Source organism: Neolamprologus multifasciatus, chromosome 3, assembly GCF_963576455.1.
Source record: "Neolamprologus multifasciatus chromosome 3, fNeoMul1.2, whole genome shotgun sequence".
Classification (NCBI taxonomy): Eukaryota; Metazoa; Chordata; class Actinopteri; order Cichliformes; family Cichlidae; genus Neolamprologus; species Neolamprologus multifasciatus.
In genome coordinates, this window is record NC_140441.1 from 16201870 (window position 1) to 16214116 (window position 12247).

Genomic DNA, 12247 nt, shown 5'->3' on the forward strand with positions numbered 1-12247 from the left:
CAGATGGCAACACATTGTAATCTCACGGCTCACAATAATAATTATATTTTAGCGTTGCAAATATTGTTTTGATTAAAGAGCACGTGCACATTGGTGGACCAAGCATTACAGAAACATAAAAAATGATTTGGGTAATTATCAGTGCTGTTAATTTTGCATTGGTTGGCGGGCTAATAGATTTGTTAAGCACTGTAATGCCAAAGTTTGCGAGAGTCAGAAAGGAGGCAGGAATGTGACAAGGATTGTGACTCCCCAGCCACAAATTTGACGTGTATACAGAGGACGAGTTTTCTTCTCTGCAGCTTGGAGAACCTGAAGCATGGAAAAATGAAAAGTCTCCAAAGCAGACTCACTGTTTCTACTCCACTAACCCTAATTCCTTGCTCATATGTAAGATAAATGTACATACCATGCAGCAGTACACAGTAAGCCTTTGGGTGACAGTGAATTATTCTTAATTCTCTCTGAGGAATCTGTATACAATAAGCAGGTTTAGGTGCGTGGGGTTTTTCAACCCTATAAACTGTTTTTTTTTTCCCACCACAGAGGATTTCCGGGAGCTGTCGTAGCTCTGAGACAGCTCTGAATTTATCTGCAGGCTGTCGCTGGAATTAACACAGATAAGGTGAAAATATGACAAAAGTTTGGGAGTGTAGTCGAAAGGCAGCTCTCTGAATGCCTCATTATATTAAAGAGTAAGAGGGGGGCACACTGTATCTTTAATGGGTCGCATTTGGAGGCTTAGAGTTTGGACGACACCCACAGCCAATTATATCTGCACTCCGGCCAAGCTTAATCAACACCCCAAGCTTTTTGGGCTTATACATTAAATACTATAACACACTATAAAAACTGTTTGTCATGACACAGTTTTCAATTCCTTTTTTTGTGTTTCTTGTGAAGGAAGACCCTAGTTGTTGGACTATTTTTTTTTGCCTTTGTTTCTCTTATGTTAACAACTCCAGGCACTTCAGGGTTTTAATGGTAGCAATAAAATGAGTGTCAAGTTAAAGGGCGAAAGCTTTCCACTTCAAATAGCAAATCCAATGTCCCATTCCCGGTATTTATTGCCATTACGCTGCCGTTCAAATTCATGAGTCCCGGCGATCGTTTGTAAAGTTTGAGGAGAAAAACAAATGTAAATCTTGAAATATTTACATTTAATTTTAAGTGCAGGTCCTCCTGCTGCCTGATCATCCACTCAAATAATTAGAAAACTATTTGAACGTGTAAGGCTCACAGCAAAGAAGGCAGACTGTCAATGTTTCTCCTGAGGGGAGTTTGTGGTGTGTTTTCCTAAGCGTATAATCCGAACATCCTTTCTGCTGTACGTTGCCTGCTTGTACTAGATAAATAACAGTCTTGTTTGAAACCTCCAGCATTTTGCTCTCGCTCATATGTACATCACAGCACATGACAAAATCGCTTCCTCTCGACGTATTTGTGCGAACTTTACCCATGACCTTTAATTTGAATTATTCTCTATGGCTTTTCTCCCACGAAGACAGAGACGTCTTCTGAGCAGCGCTTCGCGAAAGGCAGCTCTGCAGAAGAGCGGTTTATTTTTAAATATGAAATAGTTGCCCTAACTCCAAATGTGACAGATGCCGTTGGGTATTCAGTGAGGCTTTTTACTGCGCAGCTTTACAAAGACTGACTCTTCCTACAGCTACCATGGTACTTTTATAGATACTTCTGGAAACACTTAACTGACTCATCTGTTCTGCGAGTAACATAATCCAATATCTGGGTGGAATAGCTACTGTAATCTTCACGGTGTTACACTAAGAAGACATGACATCACTTTCAAGTTCTCATTGTCAGCAATAATTCACTTCCTAAAAGATCAACGGATAGCTCTTGTTCATGATAACATGACTTTGTTGTATATTTCATACATATACATATACACTAGTTACTGTAATATATGTCTATTTTAAAGGCGGGATAATATCTTCCTGGAGCAAAGCAACAGACACATTTTTCTCAAAGAAGGCATTTCTTAATCCATATTATATATCTCTCATCCCTCAGATGGTGTGTTGGGAGGAGGAGGAATTGCCAAAAAAATCTATAAAATCAAATCCTATTAAAGCGCAATAAACAAGAAGACACTAATCCATCCCACGCGTACCTCTGCCAACTCTCAGCCCGGCTCTCTTGGTAAGACATTGGCTACAGTTGTACTGAGTATTTACCACTCACTCGCCCACTCTTTCTCATCAGTGTAAATTAACTGTAATTTGGGTGCTAACGCACTGCAAAGTGGGCTTGATGCTCTCAGATAGGGCTACTAGATGGGCTTGATTTTGAGTGTGGCACCGTTGGACGTTGCCTGACTTTGATCAGCTCTCTTATGCTTTGGAACACAAGAGCGCAAAAGCCATCGGTTTATTTTAGGATGCGGGCAGATGAAAACAGCATTTGTATGTGTTTGATGGTGAGCGGCTGCGAAAGCAGGTAAAATAATGTTTTATTCAATATCGTGTGATCGCAGCAGAGGGTGATGGCTCGGGCAACTTCTGTTGGAATTTCTTTGACACCAGGATGAGCTGACGTGTGGTGCAGAAGGACTCGCAGAGGTCTTGGCCTCGACAGCTGCCCCTTTTAGTGACGTCGCTGTTGGTTCCAGAGTCCCTACGGCAGCATTTAAGGCTGACCTCATCTTCAGGATCTCATGAGTCAGCAATATTAAATTGCTAGCCGGTCCTCCAATGGGGTAACCCCACTGTGGACATGAGCAGAGCTGCCAATTCCATCTCATACACATTAAGTAAATTGACTTCATCAGAAACACTCCAGGCTATATTGGATGACATCATACCTATGCTTAGGTTATGATTTCCTCAAGAGGATGGATGCAAATTTGACTGACCGTACAGTGATGACTGATGTTGGTGGAGCCACATATCTTTCTTTTTTTTTTCTAATTGCAGAGATTTTATAGTCTGGTCACACGTCTACATAAGCATTATATAGATGCCGCAGACCAGTCTAGATAATTGCATCTGTCGTGTCTTAAATGGCTTTGCACAATATCTTTTATTGACTTTTAAATTATTGTCGCTGATGATGGCATTGATTCACCTTTCTGAATCTGCAGAGATGCCACATGAACTCCATTAAGGAAACCTATAGAAATGTTAGTTGTTATTCAACACGATCTTCTGTATTATAAACTCTCACTGCAGCAAACTGCCCTGTTATTTCTGCTCAGCTGGAAATAAGAAGGGGAAAGTTTCTGTTTGGCTCACATGTGCAAAAGAGAACGTCAGATTTGTCCGCTTGGCTTTACTGGTTGCTTCGACTGAGATACTGCACCGTACCTGCCTGTGCTCTGCTAAAGCCAGACTAATATTGATGGGCTCCTATGCACTCAGCTAATTCAGTAAGTGTGGTGTTTTTTTCTCAAGTAAACCATCTGTGACCAAGAGGAATATTTCACCAGAGAGCACATGAAATAGACAACAGTCAAGTTTGCCAACAGAAAGGCATTAATCACAGATGATGAAATTTGCCGCCAGCAGATACAGCAGCTCATGATATCCCCATAACCATAAGGTGGCTGTTTCTTTTCTTTTTTTTTCAACATGTAAAACATGTTCAGATGATGGGAAAGAGCTAATTAAACAGTGTAGTGTAAATCCTTTACAGTTGCCAATAATAAAGCATCTTTCTGACTGTGAGACTGTACAGTGCTGTGAAAAAAACATTTTTCCACTATGTTTTTCCTATTTGTCACAGTTCCAAACATCAAACAAATGTAATAATAGACAACGATAACCGAGTGAATACAAAATGCAGTTTTAAAATGACACTTTCATTTCAAGGAGCAAAAAAACCTACCTGGCCCTCAGTGAAAAGGTAATTGCCCCCTTTGTTAAGTCATTAATTACCTATAATGAAGCACAGATGTTTGAATCACAAAACCACTTAAATATAACATGTTGGACAAAGAGAAGTAGACAACAGTCTAAAGAAACAGCTGAGAAGCAAAGTCACTGATATCTATCAGTCTGGAAAGGGTTACAGAGCCGTTTCTAAGGTTTTGGGATTCTACTGAATCACGGTGAGGGCCATTATCAACAAATGGAGAAAAATTGGAACTGTGGGGAACCTTCCTAGGACTGGTCAACTCATCCAGGAAGTTACAAAGAACTCAGAACAATCTCTAAATAACTGCAGGGAAGAGTTCATGATTCAACACTAACAAAGAGACTGGGGAAAAATGTCATCCATGGGAGAGATTCAAGGAAAAAAAACACTGCTGACCAAAAAGAACATAAAGAAGACATCTTGATGATCCCCAGGACTTATGAAACTAACAGCGTTTCATAAAAGAACCTCATGCTAGCTGACAAACATGGTGGTGGTAGCATAATGGTCTGTGGCTGCTGTGGTGGCATTCGGGACCTGCATGATTAAACCATAAATTCTGCTCTCTACCAGTAACCCCTATAAGTGTGTGTCTGCTTAGCTCATGGGCTAGCAGGTGATCAAGTGACACAAGGCTAAATTCTAGCAACCTCGGTTCAAGTCCAACCCAAGGTTCTTTGCCTTCTTTGACTTTTGCTTTCCTGTCCGATCTTTACTATTTATTGAAGGCAAACACCCTTCCCCCCCCCACCCACCCCCCAACTAAAAAAAGACTCCTGAAGGCAAATACCCAACCTGAAGCTCAAGTACTTGGCTTATGTAGCAAGATAAGGACCGAAAATACAGCAGCAAGTCCAGCTCTGAAAGTTTTTGGAGTGACCTAGATGAAGTTCAGATTTAAATCAGGCTGAGATGCTTTGACATGACCCTAAAAAGACTCTTGATGCTCAGAAACCCTACAGTGTGGCTGAATTCAAACAATTCTGTAAAAAGAAAGACTCATATCAGTTATCACAAATGCTTGTAGTTTTTGCTACTGAGTAATTAGGCCCGGTATGTCTGGATACATTTTTTCACCTAAAAATATTAAATAATTCTTTTAAATCTGCATTTTGTATTTACGCAGTTTGTCTGATGTTAGATAAATAGATTTGAAAAATCAGGAAGGGGGCAAATACTTTCCCACAGCACTACAGCTCATTTGAAGAATCGGTTATCTTTGGCAATGAGCTGGTAGAAGCAAATCTAATTGTGAAAAAAAAAGATATATACCATCTAGTTCTGCATCCGTGAAACTAAAAGCTAAAAAGTAGAGTGTAACAATGTGCTGTTACAGCTAACTTTTTCTTTCTCCTATAAATCTGGTAAAACCATTAAAGCATTCTTTTCTCCTGCATATGCTGTGAAAATGTTGAGTGAGACTTGTTTAAGGTAGTCATTTGGTTCATGCCTTGACAAGGCAATAATAGCTCTTGTACATACCCGCAATGTGTTGCTGGGCGGTATGGCTCCAGTGCGGCTTGTATGATTTTATTTCCCTCTCTGAGGTTCAGCATTAATTCACTGTTATCACTGTCACACTGACACATTTCAATTACCGTGACAATTACAGTGATAGAAGCAGAGACAGGTAGCAAGAAATATGGTATCATTCAGCTCACACGACCTTAATGTCAGGTGTTAGAAAAGGCCAACGTATGTGTTGATCAGTTTGTTCACAAGTTTCCAAATTAATTTAACTGATCAAAACTGGTCCTGTGTTTAATTTACCACTGAGTTAACTTCAAAAAACTCCACCATTCACCTGTAGTGAGTGCACTTAGGTAGTAAAGTTACTCCGGACCAGATGTGTTTTTCCTTATCTGTGTTCAGTTGAGTATTCAGTTATCAGTTGACTGTTTACCTCAGCTGTCAGTGTTGGGTGAGAATCCTGTAAAAATTTGTAGAAGAAGTCCGTGAAGCTTACATCTGCCCAATGAAAGTGAGACGGACATGAGTTGTTGTCATGAAGTTTTCTGTTGGTAATCATTGCTGTTTTTGTCACTGTTAGCTGCTGTCAGCCTGCATTAGTGAAACTGTCTTTAAAGTGAATGCAACACTTGGTAAATAAACTGTTATATGACGTCTAATCAAGCTGTTCATTTGGGGGAAAGTGTGACTTTTAGAATACTCAAGCCTAGCGCTAGCTAGCATAACTTTAGCTCATAACTAGCTAATGTTGCTGTTTAGCCAGCTTGTCAGCTTTCCAAGAAGGGAGGGTTGCATGTCTAATCTGAAAAGGAGAACCTTTTTCCCACCCTGTAGGTTGTGAATTATATTAACTATACAACCCTAGCTCTCAAAATCCATTTTTTGAGACGGCCGTTAATCAATTGTAGATCCATTCCGGCATTGCCTAGCCATAGCATCGATTGTTTTGTTGCATTTAAAAAAAGATACACATGGACATTTTAATGAGGTTAAAACGTGATTTTAATTGAAGGGGGACTTTAATGTAATGGCTCAGTAATGACTGGAGCCAACAGCTTCCAACCCGCTGTCTCAGCATTACAATTCAACTAGATGGTACGTTTTCCAATAACCATCACCGTACGCTAGCGTCCATACTCACACTCACAAACACTCACATACAATCAAATGAGGCCTGCAATGATAGCCAAATTTCTCATCATCACTGCGAAGAGTGAAGCTTCTGCTATACCCAGACATTAACCCACACGCATCCGCAATTTTCTCAGGCTGACACTTCAATTAGGCTAATCCTGCCTGCATACAAAATGCTGCACTTCTTCTCTCTGAACCAGCAATGCTGGATACATGCCATATTCCTGTGCTTTCTCTCCTGCTCTGCATCACAAGTAGAGGAGCTTTATTCAGTGATGGAGGAGAGAATCCGGAATGATCGGTTCCACTTCCAGGCAGAAGCACGGAGAGGGAAGATGCAGGGAAGCAGAGATAGAGAAACAGAGCGGAGGAAGGATGAAGGGAAAGTGGTAGGCGGGTGAGGGAGGCCAGAAAGACTAAGTATCATTGCTATATGTTTCCTGCATCCATATATTCCACTGGAAAATGGAAGATATGGCGTAAGGACCAACTCAAGGGTGTGTCCATAGAGGCATCTACTGTCCTCAGTTGCTGTTAAGCACTTAAAAGAACTGCAAGAATAACACAGCCTTAATTACAAAGCCAGAAAAACCTGAAAATATCATCAACAATCCTCCCAGACAATGATAATGTCCCTGCAATGCATTATTATTTGTGCTTGTGTGATTAAGCTGTGGTTATACTTGATTGCACCTGAAATTTGTTGATTTTTTTGAGAGACACAACACATGTTAATCTTGAGGCATTATTGATTACTGTGTGCAAAAAAATGTCCAACTATGCTTGATATGGAACTGAAAAAACTAAAAGTTTTCCCAGGAAAAAAAATAGTTTGCTCAGGTTCACTTCTGTAATTGCCTGCTCCGATGCCTGATTTTCAAAATTAACTCACAGTCATCTTAAAGTTGGGAGTGTGGGTTTTTTACCATTTACCTGGATGACTGCTGATTGCAAGGCACTGCAACCTGGGATTTTGTGTGTCTGTGTGTGTGTCAGAGAGAGACTGATTTGAGTGAAACATATCATACAGCATTATAACATGAATGGCAGTGGGTACAGCCGTGACGTTATGAACGCTAACGAGAAATGGCCCGAGAAGATGTCACAGAAGGAATCAGGAGCAGTTTGAGGAAGTTCCACAAATATGTCCATCCGAGTTAGATCGACTGCTGTCATGTGTAGGCTTGGTCAAGACAGTGGGGGAAAATGAGAGACATATTTTGGGAGGGAATAAATTGACTTGTGAACACAGCTGCTGTGCCATCTTTTTTAAAGTTTAAATAAGGTGAATTCAAGTTGAGGTCTGCAAAAGGATGTGTATTCCATCATTTTATTTTCTTTCTTTTTTTTGTTGTTCTCAATATACAGAAGTCATTAGCACCATCCTCACCCACCAGGATTGGGATGATTTCTTGTGGAATGCAGTAATCAATATGACAAAATAATCACCACCTTACAGAGCAACTCAAATGGTCAAAACAAATGGAGGCTGAATGCTTTTGTTCTGTTTCACCTGTCACTCTATAATGGCAAGTTTTCGGATCCATCTCCACGATATGGACACTTCACCCCAGATCCTTCTTCTTTTAGGCCTTCCACCACTCCCTTCCTGGCATCGCTTCTCCCTGAGGTGCTACTCTAGGACATCTAGACTACCAGTGGAAATACAGTAGTTAATCTCTGCTAGTTAAATACTCTTGTATGGCCTCGAGCAGTAGCAGACAACCGTCCACTCTTTTGTGTTTTACATTTTCTCTGGGGAATTTGCTCAGCCTGTTCTAAAGTGTTATATATGGAAACAAAGCAAACATTTTTCAGTCCTGTTATGGTATCTGTACTATTCTTCTGCCTGCTTCCTTATGCACAAAGGGTGACCCCAGTGGAAGGAGCCACATGTATTTGATTTGACATAGAGCCTGACTGATAGCTAGTTGCCAATCTGTCAGCATTGGGATTATTAACAGGGGTAGGTGGAAATTTAAAAAGTAACACTGTTAACACTGCACAGCAAGAAGGTCCTGAGTTTGGCTCCATCATCCGGTCGGGGCCTTTCTGGAGTTTGCATGTTCTGACAATATTTGCATGGGTCCTCCCCGGGTACTCCGTTTTCCTCCCTTCTAAATTGCCCATAGATGTGGGTGTGAGTGCGTATGATTGTGTCCAGGGCATACCTGTCTCTCGCCCTATGGTAGCTGGGCTTAAGGACCCCACGACCCTGTTAAGGATAAGTGGAAGAGAATGGATGGATGAATAGAAAAAGAAAAGAAACACCCTTTAACCGTGTTATGTGTGTTGATGTTGCATGATTCACCCACCAGAGGGGGTTCCCAAGATGTGTATTACTAACAAAATGCGAACGAGTGATGCAATACTTGTTGTGACAGTAAAAACAGGGTTGTTTCAAGCTTCATTGTCATATTTTTAAATCACAAATGTTGGCATTAAAAGTCCTTCATGTTGAAGATTTGTACACCTGATACAACCCTCCCAGGGATACATGCCTGCTCTCAGGGATTTTTTGCAGTGGCGTCTCCCACTACACTACACTTACACTTCCAACTGTGCTAAATTGATTAAAAGTCATTTCAGCTACAAGTCGGTTTATTTTTTTTGCAGTTTTGCGACATTAATGACATTAATTATCAGTGAAATAGTTTCATTGTTTTCTGTACGATCCTGTTCTCCTTGTGTCACATTTTTAACAAACTAGACCCAAATTTTCATGACTTGTGAAACTAATTTCTGCAGTATTTTCTGCGCTCATTAGCAACCACCTATTGAGTCACCACTTTTGATCACCACGCACAGTAGGCTCACAGATGAAGGGGCTTCTGAATGTTTTTTTTCTTTTTGAAATGACAACAATCTCCAAGCAACTTCAAGGGAAATCCAACCTTACTAAAGTAAAAACTGGAATGTGCCGTGCACTGTGATGAAGGCCAGCAACTCTTAGCCTTGCCCTGCAGTACTCGATATGCAGTGCAAAAAAGAAACTATGATAACAGCTGAACTAGATTAAAGGTTAACTCAGTAATCCTATTGAAACTGCATTTTTAATCGGTGCTTTTTGTTCACTATTCAGTGTGCTCAAAATCTATGAGAAACTGACTGAAAATACATTGAAAATACTTTTGAAAGTGAAAAACAGCAGCATTTTGATTCTGAAGAGCAGCATGTAGCTGAAGTTGCACAACCTTGACTTTTCTAGCAAGTGCCTCTTCTGTTGGCTCCAGTGTTTGCCAATATCGCTGACTGACTCTGTAAACCTTTATAGGACAGCATGACAGTTTCATATTAGCCCTGATATAGCTACGTCTAATGTCAAAAGCAAAGCTATTGTGAAAAAGACATTGGGAAGAAGATGGACAACGTGAAAGCCTTGTTGTGTACGAGGAGCTCCCTAAAAGCACTTATAAATGGGAAAAAAAAAATAGTTCCCTCAAGCGGAACTGTCTTCACTATCAGCGGAAATTATATACTCCCTGACAGTGAAATGACTACCAGCTGGTGAAGGGAAAAAAATGAGGGGGAAACGTCTAATTTTATGACTGCTTTTAATGACATCCCATTCCCCCACCTCCAACCCCTCACCCCACTGTGGATTGCTCAAGACCACACTAAGCTGTAATAATGCATTCAAGTTTGAACTTCTTCCACGTTTCTCTATTATATGCAGTAAGCTGAATTTTCCTATTACAGTGAGTTAGTCACAGCCACTTTCAGTTAGCGGAGCTGCCATATGCACAGCGGAAGGGTTTTATCATCAGAAATGTATTATGTAAGATTGGCTCTAGGGTGCAAAGCCAATCTTTGCACCCTAACAGGGGTTTCTTTCAAAAAAAGAAACCCCTGTTATCAGCTTCCTGTGGAGGGTGGTGGTCAAAGGTTTAGAACCATTCAAATGGGACCAAGAGTGCTGATGGGTCCTGTTTACCTTGTGGTAATGGATTTGTTTGCGGCCCAAACCAACCCCTCCACCCCACCGTCTCGAAGGAATATTGAGGGCTTAGCTCCATTCACTTTCTGCTGCCCTGGCCATTTATTTTGATTAGGGAATGAAGTCCTCCACCCGGCCCTACCCCGAATAATTGACACTGTGTCCTCTTAGGTCAAGAAAAATATACCCCTAGTACTTATCCCCTTGGTGAAGTGGCAGTGTATGAAAAGATTGTGGCTGAGCACTGAACTGAAAGTGTATTATTGCTTTAGGTTGCAACAAAAAAAAGGAGAAAAAAAACTGTCGGGGAGCTCGTAAATTATATTTCCGGCTCTTTTTTCCCCCCACGCTTGACAGGATAATTGATGTGAGCTGTGAACTTCAAATTGGCTTCAACTAGCCTATATATTATATATTTTTCTTTTGTTGTCAGGAAGATCTAAAGTCACTCAGATGTTGACGGTTTAAATAAAGGACGTTGGAGAAAATAGATGAAATATGTTAAAATATTTCTTATACTGGGCCTTGGTGCAGCTCCTCGGGTCATTTTTTCTGAAGCGAGATGCTTCCTTTCAGCAAGCTTTCTTCTCATTGGCTGCCCCTCATAAACACAAACAGTAGGTGGGAGGAGCTTCTGAGATGACCACATTGGGGATATCCTCTCACATTCGTACCACACCAGAGCCGAGAGAAGAAAAAAGCTAACTTTTGTGTGCATAGTGATTACGTGTACATATCCCGACCTCATTATTTGAAACCGCTACTGTAAGAGAAGAATGCGTAATATGCTCCTTTTATATTTTCTTCAGCTTATGTACAAGCTGCTAACAGCAAGTCTAGAATTAACTCACTGATTAAAAATCGGAGTTTTTGCCTAATCCCTTTCCCTTCCTTCCTTCTACATTGAGACATTAGTTCCTAAAACAGCACTGATGCATGTCCACTCCCTCATGAAGCCAACTAGGAATCAGCAGTGCAGGCAGAGAGAAAAGGGGAAGCAGATGGCTGGCCTACAGAGGTTCTGATCGCAGGGATATTGGCAAGATGCTGAGCTGGAGAAATTAACCTTCAGAGGTTTATACACTGCGGCAACTGTTGGCTCAGGCTGGATTGCTCCCTGGCCCTCATCTCACTACCGCTCCTGTTTTTCCAGTCAACCTTTTCACTGAAGTTGTCTCTTCCTTATCGGTCTCGATTTTAATCATTTAACTCCCTGTTTTCTCTGTTTGCTTGCCTTTTTTCTCACTTTGTCACTCAGTTGAAGAAACCCAATCTGATAATATCTTTTCACTGCGATAGCTAGCAATAATTTACACTTCAAAAACAAACAAAAATTTGCAATCGCACCGATAGCTGCAGCCTTTTATTTGTCTTCCTTTCCTTTCGTTCCTGCCGCAGTCGTAACTAAAGGTCAAACCTTCCGTCTGCCTCTGAAGTAGCTCTAATATGATGTGCGCATGAAGTCCAAGCCTTGGCAGCAGCGTCAACTCTTTTCTGGATTGGTTATTGTTGATCTGGGAGCTGGCTTGATTGAGGATCCCCATATGGATTGTCGTCATCAGTCTGCTGCGGGGCATGCTGCCTGTCTAGCTGCTGCAAAACAACAGTCTTCACCATTCTGCTGCCAAAAGGCCCCATAGCTGTGTTTCATTTGTAGCACACAGTCACTCCACTTGGTCTACATTGTACCTTTAGTTCATTCAAGCCAAGAATCCAGCAAGTACGATGTCTGTTTGCTCAGCTGTGTAGCTTCCAAGTTTAATATTGGTTTAACATTAGCTTTGCTGGAAGCCAGCAGCAACAGTGAGGTAGTATAGCTCTGGCTTTAAC